Raw genomic sequence first — 20,510 nt, 5'->3', positions numbered from 1 at the left:
TGTACTAGAAAACATATTAAGCTCACAATCAGACTAGGGCTCAAAAAAACTCAGTACTGCCACTTAACAGGCATGAAACAGGCAGCCATTAATATTGGTAGTGATGTTGATAGCCAGTGCTATAACAACAAGGTTCAATCAGCTGATCCCAAAGAGCCTTTATGTTTGGACTTTTCTGGAAATCTGTCTCTGTCTTATATTTTGCATGCCAACATTGCCCTCTACCCCTTATATGTTGCATTACAGCCTAAGAAGATTTTGTTGTTGCTGTTGTTAATGTTGGTACTTTGTTTTGCCTTCGTAAACATAAATGCCTCTGAGTTAGGAGGATCTCCTGGCCACAGGATGACTCTCTAGATCTGAACAGCACAGGTTTCTAGTCTTCTATCTGCCTCTAAATAGCTACAGCACCCAGGACAAATTCTATAACTCTATTTGAAAGAACATACTAGAGGGATGGAGAGATGGCTCAGCAGTTAAGAGCACTGACTTCTCTTGCAAGGGACCCGGGTTTGATTCCCAGCACCCACATGGCAGCTAGCAACCATCTGTAACTCCAGTTCCAGGGGATCCAGGAGAATCCAACACTCTCTGATCTCTGCAGGCATTGCACAATACAGGTGCACTTACCTACATGCAGGCTATACACTCATACACATAAAATGCAAATAAATAAAATATAAAAAAAAATAAAGAACATTCTAGGCACATATGTGAGGCTGTCTTTCTTAATGTACATGAAGTAACATTCATTGGCAGATTCTTGACGGTTACTTCAGCCAACACTTAGCCAGTATTATCATGTGGTAGGTGCCATTCCAAGAGCTGAGGACCCAGATGTGAATGAAATAATGCCCCTCCCCTGAGTGGCCACAGAGCCTCACAGTCCTATATGGAAACAGAAGTGAGATATATATATTTCATTCATGGGTTTGTTCATTCATGAAAAAGCTATAGGTATTGTTCTCAAGGAGCTCACATATTATGGATCTATTCTTTTGTACAGGAAAAGAACTGGGAGGTAAGTTCCTTTATCCTTCAATAGTCCAGACATATGCACTGAGTATTTGCTAACTCCTAGCATGGGGCTTGCTGGCAAGTTCTCAAGCAAGATGAAAATGAATCCCAATAAGATGACAGGAAGCAAAGGAACCAGAGAACAAAGCAGCAAACACTCTGTGCTGTGTGATTTGAATGAGTGTTGTGGTTTGAATGAGAACTGTCCCCCCCACCACACACACACCCACTCATAGGCTCATGTATGTGAACACTTGGTTGCCAGCTGGTGGCACTATTTGAGGGGGCAGGCTATGAAAGTTTATAGTCTCACCCCACTTCCAGTTCACTCTCTTTGCCTTCTGTGTGTGTGTAACCACTCAGCTTCTTGCTCCGGCTGCCTGCAGCCATCATTGTGGACTCCCCCTCCAGAACTAAAGCCAAAAGAAACTCTTCCTTCCGTAAGTCGCTTTTGGTTATGAAAACACAGCAACCAAAAGTAATAAATGCAGATAGTCACTTCTTCCTGGAGGATTTTAAGAATTATTTCTCAAGGAAGAATTGTGTACTTAATGACATTTAAAATTAGATAAATCCTTTCTTGGTAAGAAATGGAGAAAAAAAAGGGAGCTGGGAGAGACTAGACCAATAGGGAAAAGAAAGAGGGTGTTTGGTATAGTGCTGTCCAAGACTTCATCCAGGAGAATTAGGGTAAGAATTTAGGGTCTCTTGAAACTAACAACAGGGACACTTTATTAAACACACTGAACTCTAGAAGTTCTCAAATCATCTTAGGGATAAGAATCCTGGAGATAAACTTTAAATAAAAATTAAGAATATGGGAAGAGCCCTAAAGATAGCCACAAGAGAAAGAGAGTTCAGAGCAGGCCAGGACCAACATCAGGTTTTTAATTTGTGCTCCAAGAACTGCTAGTACCTGAGTTGGCTGTGATTCGCTACTCTCACATTTTCGTTTCTGCAGTTTAAAAGATTGGATAATATTTTGTGTTGTTTTGTCTTAATTAAAAGCATCATCATAATTGCAAAACTAATGATCAGGAGACCACATTCTAAGAGCTCTGCCTTAGCATTGCATCGAGGCATCTGATGAAACAGGTTAAAATTCCTGGTCACTGAGATCGTAATCTTATGTTCCAAATATATACATATATCAGAAGGATGCTGTCTCTGGATGTAACATACTGACTGCCAGAGCTCACAGGAGTTAAACATGGCTTCCATGTTTGTCCCTGAAGACTGCAATGCAAGTCCACAAGAGTGTTTTTGCAATTCTCATATGACAATAACAGCAAGGTTGTTATTTCTAGACGTTTTCCTGCCTTCTACTCTTCCATCCTAACCTGCAAGGTCCTGGAGACAGTCATCTCAGACCATCTATGGCCTCCGGTAGAAGGAAAAGCAAAGGGAACTGAGGCCCAGGTGAAAGGAGAGAACTGAGCCACAGACCAAAATAGGATCATATTTAATCAGACATTGATTTCTTCAAGCTCAAACAGCCACCCTAAACCCCAAGAAGAGGAAAAGAGGTCAAAACTGAAACTGTATGTATGTAGGTTCACAGTGAAACAAGGAAAGAGCAGGTTTTTCTTTCGTTAGCCGAAGCTTACCTTTCAAAACAACTCTTCCTTTCAATTTGCCTGAGGAAATGGAATCAAGGCTGAGATTTTATTATGCTAATGGTAAAAGGAAAGCTGCAAAGCCATTCAAAGCTATGTAAAGTATGAAATACAGACCAGCTTGTGATGATTTACATAGCAAGTTGTAGGCCTGCTCCGGTGACATAGTGAGACTGCCTCCAAAACAATAAAAATAAAAAGTATGTAAAGTAATCCACAGGTTTCTGTTTTAAAATTTTTAAATATGATTTTCTAGTGGGATGCTTGATTTATATTTAGGATGTTGAACTCATATATAGATAATTGATTTTTCTTTTTAGAATTGTTATATACCTACCTTAAAATCATTCCTTTCCCTATTTCAGCAACTGGGAAGGGCTCCAAGAACAATTCTGCAGGAGAAGAGTGCCATCTTTGGGAGGATTGTGTAACTACATGATAAGATGCACAGGCATTCTTAAAAATAAAATAATTTGTTTCTGTGCAGGTAACGCACTCCGTAAGTTATCTGCCATATAGTAAAATCTCAACAGATAATTGCTATTGTTTGTGTTATGGTGATGATTGTATATTCCTTTGTATTGCACTTCTTAACATTAAACTTAAAACCCAAACAACAAAACTTCGAAAGAGTTAGAAGCTGCTCAGATTATTCAGAATGGTCTATTTTCATAGAAACCTTTCTAGACAGATAAGAAACTATTGCTGTCTTTTATTTTGTGTGTCTGGAATGTGTGTGTGTGGTATGTGGGGGTGTGTACTTGTGAGTGTGGACGCTAGAGGTCAATGCCACGTATCTTTTGCTATTGCTCGTATTTTTTGAGGCAGGATCTCTCAGCTGAAGCTGGAGCCCACCAACCAGGCAAGACTAGCTGGCCATGAGCTCTAGGGAACCTCCTGCCTCCATCTCCCCAGCACCAGGTTACAGGCACACACCACCATGCCCAGCTTCTCACATGGGCACTGGGGATCTGAATTCTGGTCCTCATTCTTATATTTTACTGACTGATCCATCTCATTCTTTTCCCCAGTTTTAAATTGAATTTTGGGGAATTTCATCAGCCTACCAAGAGGCTCACCCTTAAACGAGACTGACTCTCCCCTTCCCAGCAGCCATTAGTTGCCAACAGTTCCTCAGATAGGGTTGGAGTTTCTTACCGATTTCCCCACTTCTATGTTGAAACTTTGTCTGGCTTTAGCTTATGTGGGACTTACGCATACTGTCACCAGTGCTGTGAGTTCCTGAGTAACTGACCAGCTGTCTAGAAAACTATTTCATTGTAGTCACCACCTGTTCTGGCTCTTACAGTTTTTCTACCTCCTCTCCCTCCTTTCAGAATAGGCAACCCCCAATTTTAGAACATACATCCTCTCATCTGTCCAATAAACAGTTGTACACATGCTGAATTCAATTACTGTATTATTTAGCCTGTATACACAAGGCCAGCTGTCTTCCTGCCCTTGAGGAGCTTACGTGGCTGGTTAAGATTCCAGGTACTCCTGCTTCCTTCCCTCACTGCCTTCCAACTCCTTTCGTCAACTCCTTATTCATTCTTCCTGATACTTTATCCTAGGAACTTCTTGCAATCCTTCTGACTTGCAAGAACATAACTATCTGTGTTCATTTTCTCAGCTTCAAATGAGGAAGTAAACTAACCTGTCTGCTAATTGCAATTGCTAATGCATTGCAAGTTAATCTGAACACACTGACACAAAATCATATCAACTGCATTTTTCATGCATTATGTTTATTTCTCTAAATTTTACATAGCCAGTAGCCAGATAATCAAGCTACAACTCCTCCCTCGAAACGTTAAAACTTCTACTTAGACACAGATGATTGTTAATCTTCTATTCTACTTGTAATGGGAGGTGGTATCCACAAGTTCTTGATCTATGTTCTTGGCCATTCTGCAAGTTGGGATTTCTTTAGGACTTTGAGTTTTGCAGGTATTAGTTTCTAATTGAATTCAATTATTAAAAATAAGGATATATCAGTGAGACAAAATTAAGAAACAATTTGTTCATTTACTTGAACCAAATATTTGTCGATTTATATTCATTACCAAGAAATAAGATATCAAAAATATGATAATTTTGTGTTCCCAAATGTCCACACTTTCAGTTTCTTTTTCTTTTTTCAGTTTTTTAAATCTTTTTAAAAATAATTTATTGAGAATTTCATACATGCATATAAGGTGTTTTGATCAAATCCATGCCCACTCCCTCCCCTCCAATTCCTCCAATATCTCCCCATCACTTTTTTTCTGATAACATCATGTATTCTTTCTTTTTCTTTATTTTTTATGGGGCTTTTTGCTGCTCTAACATTCCCCCCTCTGAAGAGGTAGCCCTAAAATCTTTTAAGGATTAGATAAGAGCTCCCAAATACTTTCAACATTTTTGACCTTTGGAACAGAGTATGTTACTGAGAGGCCCAAAGACATTTTGACTTTTAGCCAAGAAGCTGGCTACTTTTCTTTGGGGTTTTTTTTACCTTAACTGCCTAGCCAATTCCTACCTCCTATTCTTATCACACCATCCTCTGAAGAGGTTACCCAAATTGCCAATAGGGAATAGGGACACAGACCGCTCTGGCTTCTTCCATGCTGAACAGGGGCGCAGGGTGAGGCGATTGGGGTACCCCTTCAGTGGGTCTATGTAAAAGATTCCCAAATTGTATAACTCTTATCTCTAGGGGGAAAAGAAAGTCCTTGACTGGTGAATAGATGATGTGAAGGAGAAGTAAAGGCAAGAGTGATTAGCATTACAAGTTTTAGACAGGGAACTAGAAAAAGTCAGAACAGGGCAAATTTCAAATGTTTATATGAGAGTCCATTGGAATTTCTTGACAAAAGCTTCCAAAAGCATCCCTCTATTGGGTTCCTCCTCATTTTTCTTTGTTCTGCCAAGGCTGGGCTCCAGAGTGATGGATTCAGGATTTGCTTTCAGACATTTTAATAGCTATTGGAGTGGTTAGAATCAGTGTCAGTTCCATCTCAAAGGCTTCTAGATAGGGGGAGAAAACAAATTTATCCATCAGTTTAATCTCCCTTCAGTTTAATCTTAATATCTATCTCTAATTGTAAGAAAGCCCATTGGAAGACTGCACTAACTGTTCTTGACTGTTTTACTCTCAGGGGTTTTATTTAACTTATTCTTTCCAGTTTCTTGGATAAGTGATGTCACCAACTTGAGCAAAAGTATAAATGAATCTTTAGAATTTATCTGTAAATAAACTTAAAATAGCACAGAAATAGGAATTGAATAGCATCAATACCTTTTCCACATGTCTTCATTTGATAGCCCAATCAAGTCTCTGGGTTCCTTGGAATGATCCTCACTTAACAGATGATAAAACTGAAGTCAAAAGAACCTTCACTCATTGCCAGTAACTGCTACAGTTCAGACTCATCTGGGTGTAAAATACATGCTCCCTTTGTGATACTGGAAGACTCTGGCTTACTATGTAGCCCAGGTTGGCCTCAAAATCACAGCAATCCTCCTGCCTCAGTCTCCCAAATGCTGGGATTATAAGAGGAGCCAACACACCTGACTTAGAAAAGCCATTTGTAGAAGACTGTGATTACTTATTTAATGTAGATTTCTATTTATCAGGCTATATTTATCATTTATGAGGGAGTTGAGTTTCTCAGTTTTCAAAGTTCAGCCATTTGGAGATTAAATATGATTGTACAATATTTATGCATCATTTTTTGTTGAATCAGACCTCCCTACTGCTATAAAAACATTTTAGACTAAAAATCATGACTCCTAGAATTATGAAGAGGTTTGGCACATTTAAGCCTTACTGATTTCTCCTTTGTAGTGATTTTCATTGATTTTCCTGTGCTAACAAGATTGGCTGTGCAACCAATAAAAAATAGACTTGAGGGGCTGGAGAGATGGCTCAGTGGTTAAGAGCACTGTCTGCTCTTACAGAAGACTCAGTTCAGTACCCAACACCCACATGGCAACTAACACCATCCATAACTCCAGTTTCAGGGGACCTGATGCCCTCTTCTGACCTCCAAGGTCATTGCATGACACAAGTACACTTACATACATGTAGGCAATACACTCATACACATAAAATAAAAATAATAAATAAAAATATATTTTAAAATAGACTTGATCCTAGTCTTCGTTTTAATGACTTTGATGCAGCACTTTTGATTCCTTCCTTTATTCATTGAAATTTTATGGGAAAATGGTGATTCCTTACAAAGCTAACTGTGCCGTTACCTACGAGAGTGACCCAATAATCACACAGAGGGGGCATTCATCACAGAGAAATGAGAAATTGGATTTTCACCAAGACCTGTGGTCAGAAAAACCAGAAACAACCCAGATGACCTGTGACAGGTGAATGGCTGAACAAACTTGGGCACATTTTGAATAATAGTCAATAAAAAAAAGAACAGACTATTGATAGGCACACATCTTGGATGAATCTCCAAGGAATTTGAGTGAGTGGGGGAGAGGGGGAGCATTCACAAAATGTTCCATACTGTATGATTACATTTATATAACATTTTTGAAATGACAAAATTATATAAGCAGTGAACAAATTGGTAACAAAAACCAGTTAAGGAGGGAATGGAACAGAAGGAAGTGGATGTGCATATAAAACAGCAACATAAGAAACTTATAGTGGTGGAAATTCATCTGCCTTGACCATGTCAGGGTCAGTACTGTGGATGTAGAATTGTACTATCATTTTTCAAGATGTTAGTATTGAGGAAACTGGGTAAAGAGTACAGAGAATCTCCCTTTATATCATCATACTCTTAAAACTACAAATAAGTCTGCAATGACCTCTAAGTAAAAAATGTAATTAAAAAATAGAGAGCGAGAACTCCTAAAGTATTAGAGCTACAAATAGGAAAAAAAATGCTCTTCAAATGACATTCATTTGTAAACATCTACCCAAAAAGCTGATGATCCCAATAGAACTTGTAGCAAATTTGATACTATATTTTGCACAAGTGCCCAGAGGACACAAAGAAAAAGCACTGAACCTACAATTGAGATGGGGTTATGGGGTTATGGGGTATATTAGTTATGTTTCTCTTGCTGTGATAAAACACCGTGACCAAGGGAACTTATAAAAGTAAGAGTTTATTTGAGCTTTCAATTCCAAAGGAATCAGAATCCATCATGGCAGGGAAGCACGGTGGCAAGAGGTGGCTGGAACACAGAGAAGCACTCACATCTTCAAACAGGCACAGGAGGCAGAGAGAGACCAAAAATCCAGCAAGGGTTAAGAATTCTCAAAGTCTGCCCCCAGTGACACACTTCCTCCAGCAAGGCTACACCTTCTAAGACCTCCCAAAACAGGACCACCAACTGGGGACAAAATGTCCAAACACGTGGAGCCTATGGGGGACATTTTCATTCAAACCACTACAGGGGATTATGGATAACGGCCAAGGAAACACAGACTTGAAGGATGAATAAATTAAAGTATTAGTAGGAACTTATCCTGGAAAAGAGAGGAGCTAAAGGGGCAAAGGGAAAAGGGACAACATGTGCAAAAATGAATACCTGAAAATAAAGCAGCATGTTCAGGGAGCTGAGTGATTTACTAGGTCACGCATGTGGTAGGTTAGGAAATGAGAATGGTGAAGCTCACCTCTGTTGAAGGATGCTCAAACCCAATCCCTGAAGACATATAATTTTATAGTGTATACTGTAGGGAATAGGTAAATACTGCATGTTTGTCTGCCTCTATTTGTTTATAGCAATAATTAAGGATTCTGTTTTAAAGGATGTGGACGTGGACATTGGATCGTAAGATACAAAGTGAAGAACAGATGTAGCTGGTGAGATGCAATGATGATTTAAATTATAGCAATTACGGAAGGAAGGAAGGAAGGAAGGAAGGAAGGAAGGAAGGAAGGAAGGAAGGAAGGAAGGAAAGAGAAAAACCTGATAAACAGTGGAGGCAGAAAACAGTAATATACGGTACTTGGTTGAATGTAAGAAGGGAGATAGAGGAACAATCTAGACTGTAATTGCCAAGGAACAGAACTATAGCATTGTTCCCCAGCCAGGGCAGACATCACCAATCAATTATTATATTCTTTATATCTCTAATCATCTCTCCTAGGAATCACTACTGATCAATCAGGATAAGATAATAAGTTTTTATTTTTCAACTTTTTCTTTTATAAAATATTTTATTTATTATTTTTAGTTTATGTGTATGAGTGTATTACCTGCATGTATGTAAGTGCACCCATGTCATGTAATGCCCGTGGGTGAACTAGAATTATGGATGGTTATTAGCTGCCATGTGGATGCTGGGAATTAAACCCTGGTCCTCTGCAAGAGCAGCCAGTGTTTTTAACCACTGAGCCATCTCTCCAGCCCATTTTTCATCTTTTATATGGTTCCTAAATTTCTGGATAGTGATGCCATTCATAATAACAGGAAACAGGGGATGAAGGAAAAATTCTTATCTTAATTTGCTATGTTCATGAGTATGACAATCATGAGAGATGTTCAAACAAAAATATGTAATAGGAAACTGGATATTCAAGTGTATCACTCTAGATGGAAATTTTAAAATCAGCATCATATATGAGGAAGCCATGGAGTCAAGATTATAGTCTGTGAGGCAGCCTGAGCTACATAGGGACACCTGGCGTCAAACTTTTTAAATGATTGCAGTCTAAATACTCATACAAAAGAAAAAGAATCACGGGCAGAACACAAGAATATGGATACTATGAGACGAAAGAAAACATCATGCAAAAAAAGACCAAGACAATATACTAAGAAAAAAGTGGAAGACAAGCAGGACAGCAAGGCTGTTGGACCCAAGGAAAGAAGAGACCAGGAGGTGAATGATGCAGACAAGTCACGAACACAAGCACCAAAAAGTCGATAGTGACAGGAATTCAGGGAAGATTGCGGTACTGACAGCATCACAGTTGGGGTCTTTCTGAATCCTCCCCACAAATGCAGAAGAGCTAAGTAGTAAAACCTAAAATTCATGGACAAAATTAAACAACCAAACAAAGAAAAAAGAAAAACCTAGATAGCACGATGTTACCAATTCCCCGAATGAGCAAGCTGAAAGTGTGCACTTCTCCCGGTGTATGTGAAAGGAAAAGCAACAGGGTGTCTGACAGGTCTGAGGACAGAAGTACTCCCAAATAGCCACTCATGCGAATCTACAGGACAAACCACAGTTGAAATTGGAAGGGGGTTGTCCAACACAGTAGTCAGCAAGCGGCAGCATTCCGGGGTGTGAAATGAAGCACATCCAATGCCTCTGTCAGTTCTCAAAGCTGACTTCCCAAGACTTTCCTCCAGTGTAGAGCCCCAAGTCAGGGTAAGTAGCAACTGCTGTGTCTAGAATAAAGTTAGGGAAGAGAGAAGTCATTGGAATAGGAGAAAGAAGGCCCAAATAAGGGTGCAGAGGAACTGAGTCAGGAAATCCCTGGAAACAACGCATCTTTTTTTTTGGTCTTTTTGAGACAGGGTCTCCCTGTAGCCCTAGCTGGCCTGGATTCGCTATGGAGTCCAGGCTGGCCTCGAACTCACAGAGATCCACCTGCCTCAGCCTCCCGAGTGCTGGGATTAAAGGCGTGTGCCACCACACCCAACAGAACTCATCATTTTTAAAAATATAAACACAACAGCAGTTTAGGGGTGTAAAGCACTTGCCTGGCATAAATGAGGCCCTGGGTTCAACACTACCTGCAAAAGCAAGCAAAACAAAAAGAAAACAATAGCAGAGTTTAGAGAAGTTAGGGAAACTATCTAAACATAGTGTTCTTCTAGAATTCCGGGAAAATAAATCCACGTAAAAATGAAAAGTAGAAAAGAACAAAGATCAAATCTCAATCAAAATTGCTTTCACAAAAATAGGAAGAATGAAAGTCACACCTGCAATCCCAGAACCCAGAAGGCAGAGGCAACAGCATCCAGAGTTTGAGGACAGCAAAAGGTACCTGGCATGCCATTATCTGAAATAAATATAACAAAAGAGTGAGCACAGTAGCTGTGCTGGATAGCTTTCGTGTCAACTTGACTCACCTGGGTTGAGGGAGCCTCAATTGGGGAATTGCCTTCATTGGACTGGCCTGTGGCCATGTCTGTGGGGCATTTTCTTGATTGTTGAATAATGTGGGAGGGCTCAGCCCACTGTGGGTAGTGCCACCCCGGGCAGGTGGGCCTGTGTTGGATAAGAGAGCAAGCCAGTAAGCAGTGTTTCTCCATGGCCTGTGCTCCAGCTCCTGCTTCCAGGTTCCTGCCCTGGGTTCCTACCTTGGGCTCCCTGACAAACTGCAACCTGGGAGATATAAGCTGAATAAACCCTTTCCTCCCCAAGTTGATGGTGATCAGAGTATTTTGTCACAGCAATGAAGAACTAGGACAGTAGCATTTCTACACAGCATGAATGCATACCAGAAAATACTATCTCAAAAGCAGATCAGCTGAGTGCAATGCTGTGGGGCACACCTGTTACTCCAGTACTCAGGAGGCTGAGACAGGAGGACAGTTGAACCCCAGGAGAACCTAGGCTCCACAGCAAAACTCCTGTTCTAACACACAAAAATAATAGAGATCAAAACTGTAATGGAGGGGCTACAGAGATGGCTCAGTGTAAGAGTACTGGCTGCTCTTGTAGAAGACCTGGGTTCAATTGCCAGCATCCACATGGCAGCTTACAACTATATGTAACTCCAGTTTCAAGGAATCTGACACATTCTTTGTCCTTCGCAGGAACCAGGCATGCACACGTTGTACATATGTACATGCAGACAAACACTCAATACATAAAATAAAAAGAAAGAAAAATATATGAAAGAGGAGCTCAACAAAGAGAAATACCGAAGAAAAAACCAATCTGAAATACTAGAAATGAAAAATGCAACTCGAATAAAAAGCTCTGTGGAAAGTTAAGAGCCCAATGAATCAGGGAACCGACAGAATATCTGAGCTTGAAGGCAAGGTAGAGGAACTGGAACAACAAAACAAGGACAAAGATAAAATAACAAGAAAATACCAGTGGGAACACCAAAATATACAAGGCACAAAAACTAAATCTATGACTAATTATAGAAGAATCTAGTTCTAAAAATATAGAAAACTTATATTTTTTATGTGTATGAGTGTTTTGCCTGTATGTATGTAAATGCACCTGTGTCATGCAAAGCCTGTGGATCCCAGAAGAAACGCCCCTGGAAATGGAGTTACAGAAGGTTGTTAGCAACCATGTGGGTGCTGGGAATCAAACTCAGGTCCTCTGCAAAAGCAGCCAGTACTCATAGCTGATGACCCATCTCTCCAGCCCCAGAAAACAATTTTGAAAGAGTCATAGCAGAAATATCCCCAGAGTTAGGAAAAGAGATGCCAGTTCAGTTACAGGATGCTTTTAGGATGCCAAACAAACAAGACCAGAAAAGAATCTACACTTATCACATAATTAAATCACTAACTATAGAGAACAAAGAAAGTATTTGAAAGTGACAAGAGAGAACTACCAAGTCCATGTAAAGCAGGTCCATAAGAGTTGAGGTAGATTATTAACTGAAACTTTCAACAACCAGGAGGACCTGGAAAGATGTAGTTCAAGTTCTGAAAGGCAATAACCGCCAGTGCAGACTAATATACCCAGCAAAGCTATATGTCATAATCAAAGGAGAAATAAAAATGTTCCACAATAAAAAATAGGCTAAAGGAATTTATGACCATTAATCCACTTCTACATAAAACAATTGAAAGAATCTCTTCAGACTGAGGAGAAAAACCAATCTATCCATGAAGCTATAGGAGAGAATAAACCACCATATAATAATAGTTAAGCAAGAGAGGAAGAGGGAAAATCAATAGAATCAATAGAATGATAGGAATCAATACATACCTTTCAATAACAACTCCTAATTTTAATAGTTTTAGTTCCCCAATCAAAAGATACAGACTACGCCAGATATGGTGGTGCATGCCTTAGTCCCAACACTCAGAGGCAGAGACAAGCAGATCTTTGAGAATTCAAGTCCAGCATATCTACCCAGTGAGTTCTAGGTCAACCAGGGCTACATAGTGAAACCTTGTCTGAAAACAATCAAACAAATAGAAAAAGACACAGTACAGTACATTGGGTGAAAAAGCAGGAACCATCTATTGGCTGCCTCCAAGAAATGTACCTCCCTGAAAAAGATAGACACTGCCTTAGGGTGAAAGGATGTAAAAAGGGTCCCAAGCAATGGACCTGGGAAACAAGCAGATGTCACTCTTCTAATATCTGACAAAACAGACTTTAAACCAAAACTAATGAAAAAAGATAAAGATGTTCACTTCATACTAGTTAAGAGAACAATCCATCAAGAAGACATTAAATTCTAAACTTAGGTGCTCTCACCAGTCGACAGGTTTTCCCAAGGAAAAAAACAGAAATATGTGAACTAAATGACATAGGTCAAATGGATTTAACAGACGTCTACAGAATATTCCCTCCAAATACTGCAGAATATACTTTTTCTAGGCAGCGCACAGAATTTTCTCTAAAATAGATCATATATTAGGACACAAAGCAAGACTCAACAAATACAAGAAAATTGAAATATTTCTTTGTATTCTAGCTGATCATAATGGAGTAAGAAAATAAATCAATAGCAAGAGAAAAAGAGCATACCCAAACTCATGGAGCGTAAACAACGCAGTATGGAGTGACATCCTTGAAGAAACCAAGAATAAATAAATTAGAGAAAAGGCAGCATCTTCAACAAATGTTGCTGGGAAAATTGGATATCTGTATCTAGAAGAATGAAACTAAATCCTTAGCTCTCACCCTACACAAAAGTCAACCCCAAATGGAACAAGAACCTAATAAGAGACCTGAAACCCTGAAACTGCTAGAAGAAAAAAGCAGGCCTTACACTTCAAGATATGGGCATTGGTGCAGGGTGTGCTGGAGCACACCCTTAATCCCAGAACTCAGGAGGTAGAGGCAGTCCAATCTCTGTGAATTCAAAGCCAGCCTGGTCTACATAGTGGGATTCAGGCCAGCTAGGGTTAAAGGGAAATCCTGTCTCAAAAAATCAAAAGAGCACCGGGCATGGTAGTCCATGCCTTTAGTCCCAGCACTCGGGAGGCAGAGGCAGGCAGATCCCTGTGAGTTCCAGGCCAGCCTGGTCTACAAAGTGAGTTCCAGGCAGCTGCAGCTACAGGGAGACCCTGTCTCAAAAAAGACCAAAAAAAAAAAAAAAAAAAAAAAATCAAAAGAAAAATATACAGGCATTAGTAAGGACTTTCTGGATTGAACTCCAATTATCCAGGAAATATGGCCAATAATCAAAATGGGATCTCATGAAATTAAAAAGCTTTTTAAAAAATGTATTTTATTTTATTTTATTTTATTTATTTTGTGACAGGGTCTCATTATGTAGTCCTGGCTGGCCTTGAACTCATACAGATCTTGCCTCTGCCTCTTGACTGCAGGGATTAAAGGCATGCACCTCCACTCCCAGTTTAAAAAGCTTTTGTACAGCACAGGAAGCTGTCAATTAAGTGAAAAGACAGCCCACAGGATGGGAAAAAGCCTTTACCAGGTAAATATCCAACAGACAAGTAGTATCTAAAATATACAAAGAACTGAAGGAACTAAAGAAAATATCCCAATCAAAGAATGGGCCATGGAACTGAACAGAGAATTCTTCAAAAAAAAAAAAAAAAAAAAAAAAAAAGACCAGAGAAAGAGAGAGAGAAATGAGTAGTAAATACTTTTAAAAGTGTTCAGTATCAGGACTGGAGTATCAGGACTCAGCAGTTAAGAGCACTTACTGATCTTGCAGAGGACCCAGGGTTCTGTTCCCAACACCCACATGGCATTTAACAACCATCTGTAACTCCAGTTCCAGGTGATCCAATACCCTCTTCTGGCTTTCATGGGCATTATATACATGTGGAACATTCACATACATGCAGGAAAACACTCATACACATAAAATAGAAGTAAATAAATCAAAAAAATTTTTAAGTGTTCAACATCATTAGCCATCATGAAAAAGTAAATTAAAACTATTTTGAGGTTACATCTCATGCCAGTCAGAATTGCTATCATCAAGAAAACAAATGACAACAAATGCTGGTGAGAATGGAGGGACATGAGAGGGCTTAGTTACTACTGGTGGGAGTGGAAATTAGTGCTACCATGGAAACTGATGTGGAGGTGCTTCAAAAGGTAAAAATAGAATGACCACATAACATAGTGCAGCTATACCTTTCCTGGACAAATGCCCAAAGAATTCCATATCCTCCTACAGAGATACTTGTAGATCCGTGTTCACTGCCACTCTAATCACAATAGCTAGGACATGGAATTAACCTAGATGTCTATCAACATGCATGCAATATAATTTCATTCATCTGTAAAGAAAAATGAAATTATGGAATCTGTAGGAAAGTGGATAGAACTTCAAAATAGTATATACTAAGTGAGGAAACCCAGGTCTAGAAGGACAAACTGCATGTCCTCTCATATGTGGATCTTAGCTTCAAATTTTTAGATTTGTATCTAACTTCAAGTGTCTGTAGTGGTCAAGGAAGCCAGGAAAAGCCCACGAGAGGGGAAGGGGAAGAGACTTTAAGTGTTGAGGGAGTAAGAGAGTGCTTGTAATGAGAAAGTAGACTGCAGGCAATCAATGGATGCTGAGGGAAGGAGGATCCATTTTCTCAAGGGACAAGCTCCCTGACAGGTTATCAGTCCTTAGAGGCCAGCCCTAAACACATGTACATAGAAGAAACACTAAATGAATTCATGAGTTGTGTATTTACATATACATATGTATATATGTAACAATAATTAAAGAAGACATCATGAATTTGAGAATGAGTAAGATGGGGACATGGGAGGAGCTAGGGGGAGGAAGGGAGGAGTGGAGATGATGTAAATACAGTACTCATACATGAAATTCTCAAAAAATTAAATAAAAAAGCAAAGCAATACTCTAAATGAATAAATAGAAAGTAGAAGTACACTGGGGGTTAGAAATTTAAGTAGGGATGGGAGTGGGAAAGTTAGGGGAAGGGAAATAAGTTAACTAAAACTAACGATGTATGAAAACCCTCATGGAAACCTCTTTCTTTACAAGCTCATTAAAAAATGCAATTTAAAAAATGAGTTTGAACACAGGTACCCTTCATAGTGAACAATGCTTTCCTCAGAAGACAAGGGTTATTAAATGAAAATCTCAGTGTCAAATGGGACAACTATATCAATCCCCCAATGCTGAGAGAACATAAAAGAAGACATGGTAGAAAGAAAGAAATTGAGGACTGGGAAGAGTTCTGTGATATACTGTCTTCTGGATATGACACGGGCATTGCACCTATGGTTACCTGTCCATGAACTACAGACCAAGTCAGCACAGTCAGCATTCCAACAGGCAGTACTAACTGGACTCGGTAGGTTACAAAATATGTGGGAGGAAGGGAGATAGTGTTCTCATTTCAATGCTGCATGCAGCCCACATATCTTCCCATTCCAGTTTCACTAAACATCTTCTTACAAAGCAAGGCACACAGAAGTTTTCCACAACTCTCAAGTGCTTATGGGACACAGATTCATAGCCACAGCAATAGAAACTGAAATTTCTCTTGCTTTAGTTTGCATGAAAATGCAGGACTTTCAGCTCCTGTGTGAACTTTCTTCCCACACCATATGGCTACCTCAAGCACATTTAAAGCCCAGATACACCTCATAGGTGTTCATGACAGGTGCTGCCATTTCCCTACCCTGCCACATCAAGAGACACTGATACCTCCTGCTGGATGCACTGTTGATCCCCCACCTATCAGCTGATGTGGGTATTTCACCAGCTACCTCACCAGGTGTTATTCTTTCACCAAGCATGCTACTGACGACTTACGTCAAGCACTGCAGCTAACCCAGAACCCTCTAAGGGCCACAGGTACATGATCATCTGTGGGGGAAGTATGCCATCTCACCTTTAAGATATCACCTGTACAAGTACCCAAAACATGCTCTTAGTTCTATAGTTTTATCGACCTGAATGGCTCTGTTTTCATTTATTTTCTTCTTACTAATTATTTCTTAATTATAGACCTCTTTTTCAGACTAAACTCCAGAAATGTATTATTGCTATATTTTTCATATTTATCCATGCATTTCAAAGATGACTTTGGGTGTGTGTGGAAGAGTGGTATATGTATATTTTTACATGGGTTAGTGTATGTGTGCTTGCAAATGTACATGCATGTGTGCACATGCACATGGAGGCCAGAGGTCAATGCTGGGTATTTTCCTAGATATCTCTATACATTATTTTTTTAAATGTGGACTGTTTCAAAACCTTATGTGTTAGCTTTTCTCAGGGGCCTTGCTAACCCTGCATCATTCCAATTTTAGTATCTGTACTGCTGAAGAAAGTGTCACCTTATTTTTTGAGATAGGGTCTCTCATTGAACCTGGAGCTCAGTCAATTCAGGTACATTGGCTGGCCAGTGAGCTCCAGGGATCAGCCTGTCTCTGCCCCCACAGAGCTGGGCTTATAGAAGCATACCACCTCACCCAGATTTTATGTGGGTCCTGGGGTTCCAAACTCAGGTCCTCATGCTTACACAGCAGGCATTTTCCAATTGAAACATCTCCCCAGCCCTCTCATAATGATATATATAATTAATATCAGATCTTTTAGTGTTAAAGGTGAGGTGGCATGTGCTTTTAATTCAGCACTCAGGAGGCAGAGGCAGGTAGAACTCTGTGAGATTGAGACCAGCCTGATGTATATATAGTGAGCTCTAGGCCAGCTGGGCTACAAGGAAACCCTGTCAGAAAAACAAAGAAAAAAACCACCACCTAATGTTAAAAGGTACTTAGTTTATAAATTAAGTGGATTAACCAGAACTGAAATGAGGGATTAAGTTATTGAAATCAATCCACAAGTCATGTTGCAACAGACTTCAGGATACATTGTTGAAGACCAAAACTGCTCTAATTTTTAGTTCTTTACTCTAGTGTTTTGTACATGGCAACTTCATACATGATGATCTCAAGGCATCTCTCTACTTCTGTTTCAAATACTAGCCTACAGATTCTCTTCCCATATCTCCAGGTCAAATATCCAAGAAAGATACAGATTGGTCAGATTAACTACCATGGTTCTTATATAGATGTTTGTATCACAACATTTCGCAGGCTATTGATTTCCCTTGGGCCCACAATGACCACAAGGTAGTGTCATGTGATATGAGTAAGAATCCATGCATAGGGTCCCTCCATAAGGAGTCTGTAAAAGCGGTCAGAAGGCATGTTCAGGCATGACATCCTTCCACTAGGAAAAGAGAATTCTGGTATATACTAACCTTCAACAGAGATCATGTACTAGGCACTCAGTAAGTCCTCAAATATTTTTAGCTCTATGGTTTAAAGAATTTATCTCACTTCCTTTATATGTCACTTAAGTCCATTTAGAATATGTTTCCAATCTTGCTGTTGATACAAAACACAGCTCTCACCTCAAAGGGAGTTAGAGATTACTTAGTCTTGAAACAAATATGAGTGACCACAGCCCAGGAACACAGATTTAGGTGGCCACAAGTAACATATTCAAACATAGAAAAAGTTTTGCGAAGTTTTTGTAACTACAGAACAAAACAAAGTCATAAATCCAGGCATTTTTAAAATACATGCATGGAAACATCAGGTAGGTGGGTCACCGCAAAGTGGAGACATCCATGCTGTAGGTCCCAGATGCTATCTGCTGACAGCGGTGAAAGCCAGTGGTCTGATGAGTTAATACATTCCAGTTTCATGTGACAGTCACAAGGATGTTAGGTCAGACACAGAATGAAAGTTATTAAGAAGGCATTCCAACTTCTCACAATCATGAAGTTCTAATCAGTCAATTTCCCTTGTAGAATCTTTGTGTCTGTGGGCTGAGGGAGAATGTATATTCACGTCTGTGCCCACAGACAAGGAGATCAGAGGACAATCTTGAATGTCGTTCCTCAGACACTGTCCAGTTTTTGTGCTTTTGTTTGTTTGCGTTGCTCTTGTTTTTGAGAAAGGGTCTCTCTGGGTTAGGATTCATGAAGTAGGCTAGGCGACTAGGCTAGCTGGCCAGTGAGTCCTCCTCAGCACTGAGGTTAGAGGTACACACTACCACACACAGCTTCTCCTACAGACAGAGCTAGCTCTCCAGTTCCTTACCTTGTAGAATCATTAACATAAGTATGTGCTTTTTCTGAATGCTTTGATTCACATTAACCTGTTAATTTTCCCTTGAACTCTCTATGTAGTTAACATTTGTTGAATATGGACAATATACCTGGCACTTTTCTAAAAGTGTCATGAGTTAATTCTTTCATCTTCACAGCACAAAGTACTGGTTTTATTCCTGTTTTACCAATAAGAAAACTGAGACACAAAGAATTTAAATAATTTGCTTAGGACACATAAGGTGAGTAGGAATTCAAACTCAGGTAAGATGGCTTTGAAGAACCAAATTTAACCGCTACCCATAATTCTTTTCAAAAGTGGATGAAAATCACTAACATTCTAATAATAAGGAATATATGTGAATGGTCATTGTATGGTATTAGGGCTTCAAACACAATACTCCCAAATACGATGCCTTGGCATGCAGCATTTGAGTTAAGACAGAGAAGGCTTCATAAGTGAGGACTTTTCTGCCCTCAATTTTACCTTTCCAGGTCCCGGTTGGATCACAAAAACTAGAATTTCTCTCCAATGAGGTGGGTAATCTAAACCAGAATTCCTCTCTCCTAAATAAGCCATAAAAACCATAAACCCTAGAAAGGGAAAAAAAAAAAAAACAAAAACCAAAAACCCTAGGAAGGCATCTTATCCTTACATCCCCTGCTTTTCTGTGTGAAGTATAGTCATAAATGAAATTGTTGACCTACCCTCATTTCAGAACAATTCTTCTCTCTAGCTTTTGAAGTCAAGAAGAATTGAAGAACTTGCAAAATTCCTCACTCAGTTTACTGGTCAGATCCTGTCTATTTTGTCCAATCATGTTTCTCCACAACTATTCACTCCTTTCAGCAGACTATCAAACAATACTTTCCCTGCCTCACTGGGTCTTCATGTCTGTCCTTGTCAAGTTTGGTTTAAAATATAGTTTATGCTTTTTGTCTTGTAACTATTTTTTAAATATGGATTGTCAGCAAGGAACTCTGCAATGGCTGAGGAAATGGCGTTTTTTTCTTTAACAATGCCAAACTAAGTGTATACACCGGTACTCAAATGTTCTGTACCCTCCTTAATCAACAAGCGTCTATCTACATCAGACCTACAGCGAGAGACAAAGCTGTAACTTTTCTTCTAAGCACCGCAGTAGTGTGCCCCACAGGAGTTTGATGTTTCACCTTTGTTATTCAATTAAGTAGATGTTTTTCATTTTCATTGTGATTTCATCTGCCCACATCTTTGATACACTGTTTCAGTGTAGACATGGGAATTTCTTCTTCATCTGCTTCGTTTAATCCTGTGACAGAGAGAGTACTGAAGTGGTTTTTGAATATGTTGAGCTTTTGATTTATCGCTCAGCGCGATCGATTTTATGTTCTCTGTTCAAGGTTTTCTGTTTCCAACTACTCCCAAGAACTGGCTGTGGTTTAGAACACCCCAATGGTCTCTTCCACCTGTGTAAGTTAGCTCGAATTATCTTCCTTTCAGCTAGCTCTCTTCTCGATATTTCAAAATGCAGTAAGTATTGCTTCTATTTAAAAACAGCAAAGAGCAATTCGCCAGTCTAGTTCCCTGCTGGGGCGGGGAGGAGCAGGGCACGCGAGAGTCGGGGCGATGGGCGGGCCAACCAAGCAAAAGGAGGACGAGGGGCGGGCTGAGCAAGAGAAGGGCGGGGAGAGGGGCGG

The sequence above is a fragment of the Nannospalax galili genome, unplaced genomic scaffold (assembly GCF_000622305.1).
Source record: "Nannospalax galili isolate Female #2095 unplaced genomic scaffold, S.galili_v1.0 scaffold440, whole genome shotgun sequence".
NCBI lineage: Eukaryota > Metazoa > Chordata > Mammalia > Rodentia > Spalacidae > Nannospalax > Nannospalax galili.
This window is presented reverse-complemented; position numbering follows the sequence as displayed.